The sequence below is a fragment of the Ursus maritimus genome (assembly GCF_017311325.1).
Source record: "Ursus maritimus isolate PB19 chromosome X unlocalized genomic scaffold, ASM1731132v1 scaffold_X1, whole genome shotgun sequence".
Taxonomy (NCBI): Eukaryota; Metazoa; Chordata; class Mammalia; order Carnivora; family Ursidae; genus Ursus; species Ursus maritimus.
The window spans coordinates 66,235,653-66,240,712 of NW_024423319.1; the positions used below are offsets into that span (position 1 = coordinate 66,235,653).

Genomic DNA, 5,060 nt, shown 5'->3' on the forward strand with positions numbered 1-5,060 from the left:
GGTCTTGTTTAATTTCTTTCAGGAATGTTTTATAGCTCTCAATGTACAAGTCTTTTGTCTCCTTGGCTAGATTTATTGCTAATGATATAATTTTTAATTAATTTAATTTTTATAGGTCTCACTTAGGAAAGTATGCACCAAACACATTCACATTTCTTTTTTTAAGCAAATGACAAAGACCCAGTTTACCAGTTTCACTTTTTTTAAACATAAGATTAATGTTAGTCAAAACTTGTCTACGTTGCCAGTATTCATACACAACTAGAAAAATCCTCAATTTACATCAAACCAGACATGTATTATGATTAATACATTAATAATTTTCACTACTGAATACTAAAAATAATTGACACTGACACTACTTAGCTCACATTTCAAACACAATGGAAAAGCAGGTCTGGCTGGTGTTAGTGAATGAAAGTGTCGGGGCCACCTTGGATTACATTTAATAAAAAAAACAAAGTACTTACAGAGATTTACAACAATTTTAAAGATAAAAAAAATGCTTCTATCATGTAGTCCCAACAATAAACTCAAAAGTCAAAAACAAATAGGGGCTCTGATAAGCTGTTTATAAAATCTTTAGATGAAGTGCACTTATACTGAGAATTAAATTCTTTTGAAATCTTCAAAAAATGTTCCTGTTAATCCTCAAATGGTGCTTGTTATAGTTTAACATTTCTGTTAACTGCATGCATTGAATTACTTATTACCAAGCATAGCTGCTGCTCCTTACCATTTATTGTTAAGGACTTTAACTGGACCTCTTTAATTTCTCTTTCTTGAGCATTTTTGACAATTCAATTGTAGTGATTTCTCTGCCACAAACCATTTTAGTAGAAGTTGATATAGATTTAAAGTTGCTCATCCCACTACCACCAAATGACATGGAAGAAAATAAAGTGAGTCTCCAAATTTCTGACCTAATAAACAAAAGGAAGAAAATCCTGAATCAAAAGGGGAAAAAAAAAACCACCTCCAAAAAAAAAAAAAAAAAAGGAAATCCACTGAAGGAAGAGAAAAACAATCCTGTTCCTTGGCTCCTGCTCCCACGGTGAAGGGGCTCCTTCCATTCCCAGAAAAGTCCTCAAAAGGATTTCTGAGGAAATCGAATGAAAACAGGTGTCTTCCACCAAAAAATTCCCTGAAAAAGTCATCTGGATTATGAAATGTGAAGCCAAACTCAAGCCGACTGTCAAAATGACTTCCATTTCCACCTCCATAATTTAATCTTTCTTTGCATATTTGTCATAGATGTCCCATTTTTTACACATCATATGCCTCAGCTACTTGTTTGAATTTTCTCTCTGATTCTTCTTTATTCTTGGGATTTTAATCTGCATGCCACTTCAGTGCCAGTATTCAATATGCCTTTTTAATATTCTTGGCTGAGACATGTCTCTGCATGCCTAGAACTTCATAGTAATTCACATGTTTTAACAGGCTGTTGGAATGAGTCTGAGGATGCAGGAGCAATTAGCAGAAAGGAGAAACAATGGGGTGGCAGCCTGGGTCTCCCCTTGGTTCTGGCATGGCTGCTCTGGTGAAAGTGTCAGAGGCCACAGCTTCTCCTGCTTTACTCTCCTTAGATCTAATATTTTAAAATATTATTATAAATGGAACTGAATTCTTCATTTTTGGAATGTTTGTTGCTGGTGTATAGAAATATAAGTGATTTTTATGTGTTCATCTGCAACTTTAAAGAATTTGTTTTTTGTTTCTAGTAGCTTCTAGTGGATTCTTTAGGGCTTTCTAAAAATTGGATCATATAATCTATGAATATAGGTAGTTTTACTCCTTTATTTCCAATTCTGATGCCCTTTTCATTTTTCTTTTCTAATAGCTCTGACTAGTACTTCTGGTAAAACATTGAATTGCAAAGGGTGAAGGTGGGCATCTTTGTCTTGCTAGTGACCTTAGTAGTATAGTTTTCATTGTTTCACCATTGAATATGATATTAACTGTGGGGTTCTCATAAATGCCCTCTCTTATGTTGAGAAATTTCCCCTCTGTTCCCAGTTTTCTGAGAGTGTATATCACGAAAGCATGTTGGATTTTGTCAAATGCCTTTCCTGAATCAATTAGGATGGTCATGAGGATTTCTTCATTTGCTCTATTCATCTGATATCTTACATTGATTGATTTCCTTATGTTGAAACATGCTCACGTAGCTGAGATAAATTCCACTTGGTCATGGTGAATGATTCTTTTAATATGCTACTGGATTTGGTTTGCTGATATTTTTTGAATACTTTTGCATCTATATCATAAAGGATATTGATTTGTAATTTTCTTTCCTGTAATGTCTTTTAATTAAGATTTATTTATTTGAGAGAGAGAGTGGGAGGAGAAGGGGAGAAGGAGAGGAAGGAAGAGGATCTCCAGCAGACTCCCTGCTGAGCAAGGAGCCCCACGATCCCACAACCCTGAGATCATGACCTGAGCTGAAACCAAGAGTCAGATGCCCAGCTGACTGAGCCACCCAGGTGCCCCTCTTGTAGTGCTTTTATTTGGCTTTGGATCAGAGTAATGGCAGCCTTACTGGTTAAGTTACCAAGTGTCCTCTTCTCTTTAATTTTTTAAAAGAATTCTAAAAGTACTGTATTATATCTTTTTTTAATAATAATTTTTATTATGTTATGTTAGTCACCATACAGTACATCCCTAGTTTTTGATGTAACGTTCCATAATTCATTACTTGTGTAGAACACCCAGTGCACCATGCAATATGTGCCCTCCTTAATACCCATCACCGGCCTATCACAATCCCCCACCCCCCTCCCCTCTGAAGCCCTCAGTTTGTTTCCCAGAGTCCACAGTCTCTCATAGTTCATTCCCTCTTCTATTTACCCCCCCCTTTATTCTTCCCTTCCTTCTCCTACCGATCTTCCTATTTCTTATGTTCCATAAATGAGTGAAACCATAAGATAATTGTCTTTCTCTGCTTGACTTATTTCACTTAGCATTATCTCCTCCACTCCTGTCCATGTTGCTGCAAAGGTTGGGGAATCATTCTTTCTGATGGCTGAGTAATATTCCATTGTATATATGGACATCTTCTTAATCCAGGCATCTGCTGAAGGGCATCTCGACTCCTTCCACAATTTAGCTATTGTGGATAATGCTGCTATGGACACTGGGGTGCATATGGCCCTTCTCTTCACTATGTCTGTATCTTTGGAGTAAATACCCAGTACTGCAATTGCTGGATCATAGGATAGCTCAATTTTTAACTGAAGGGACCTCCACACTGTTTTCCAAAGTGGCTGTAACAACTTGCATTCCCACCAACAATGTAGGAAGGATCCCCTTTTTCCACATCCTCTCCAACATTTGTTGTTTCCTGCCTTGTCAACTTTTGCCATTCTAACTGGTGTAAGGTGGTATCTCAATGTGGTTTTGACTTGAATTTCCCTGATGGCTAATGATTTTGAAAATTTTTTCATATGTCTGTTAGCCACTTGTATGTCTTCATTGGAAAAGTGTCTGTTCATATCTTCTGCCCATTTTTTTATTTGATTATTTGTTTCCCATGTATTGAGTTTGAGAAGTTCTTTGTAGATCTTGGATACCAGTCTTTTATCTGTAGTGTCATTTGCAGATATCCTCTCCCATTCCGTGGGCTGCCTCTTAGTTTTTTTGACTGTTTCCTTGGCTGTGCAGAAGCTTTTGATCTTGATGAAGTCCCACAGGTTCATTTTATCTTTTGTTTCTCTTGCCTTTGGAGATATGTCATGAAAAAATTTGCTGTGGCTGATGTCAAAGAGGTTGCCTATGTTCTCCTCTATGACTTTGATGGATTCCTGTCTCACACCCGAATCACCAAGGAATTGTTGAAAAGGAAAAACAAAGCTGGGGGCATCACGTTGCCAGATTTCAAGCTATACTACAAAGCTCTGATCACCAAGACAGCATGGTACTGGCACAAAAACAGACACATAGACCAATGGAACAGAATAGAGAACCCAGAAATGGACCGTCGGCTCTTTGGGCAACTAATCTTTGATAAAGCAGGAAAAAACATCCAGTGGAAAAAAGACAGTCTCTTCAATAAATGGTGCTGGGAAAATTGGACAGCTATATCCAAAAGAATGAAACCTGACCACTCTCTCACACCATACACAAAGATAAACTCCAAATGTATTATATCTTCTTTAAATATTTGGTAGAAATCACCAGTGAAGCCATATAACTCGGGATTTTATTTTGTTGGGGGTTTTATATTAGTTATTCAATCCCTTTACTTATTATGGGTCTATTGAGATTTTCTATTTCTTCTTAAGTTAGTTTAGATAAGTTGTGTATTTCAAGGAATTTGTCCATTTTTCTGTTATCTAATTGGTTAATGTACAATTTTTCATACTGTTTCCTTACAATTCATTTAATTCTGTTAAAGTCAGTAGTAATGCTGCCACTTTCATTTCTCATTTTAGTTATTTGTATCTTCTCTTCTTTTTCTCAGTTTAGCTGACCATTTGGTGATTTGGTTTTTCTTCTCAAAGAATCATCTTTTGATTTTGTTGATTTTCTTTATTGTTTGCTTAGTCTTTATTTTGTTTATCACTACTTTAATCTTTATTATTTCCTTTTTTCTGTTAGCTTTGGGGTAGTTCACTCTTCCTTTTCTGGTTCCTTCAGCGTTGAAGTATATTGATTTGAGATCTTTATTCTTTTTTGATGTAGACATTCCCAACTATAAATTTCCCTCTGAGAACTGTTTTGTCTGCATCCCATCATTTTGATATGTTGTGTTTTCATTGACACTTGTCTCTAGGTATTTTCTAATTTCCCTTGTGAATCCTTCTTTTACCCATTAATTGTTTAAGAGTGTGTTTAATTTTAATATATTTGTGAATTTTCTAGTTTCTTCTGTTATTGATTTCTAACTATCCTGTCATGGTCAGTTAATACATTTTGAATCATATCCATCTTTTTTACATCAATTGAGACTTGTGGTTTACTATGTACTCTACACTGGAGAATGCTCCTTGTGCATGTGAGAAAATGTTTATTCTCCTATTCTTGAGTTCAGCCTAATTTATATGTCTTTTAGGTTTATT

The 5,060-nt window shown here is 35.8% G+C and overlaps 1 pseudogene; it reads right to left on the reverse strand.

The window, feature by feature from the left end:
- The window catches only part of LOC103674188, a 20,054-nt pseudogene continuing 14,994 nt past the window's right edge, over positions 1–5,060 (reverse strand).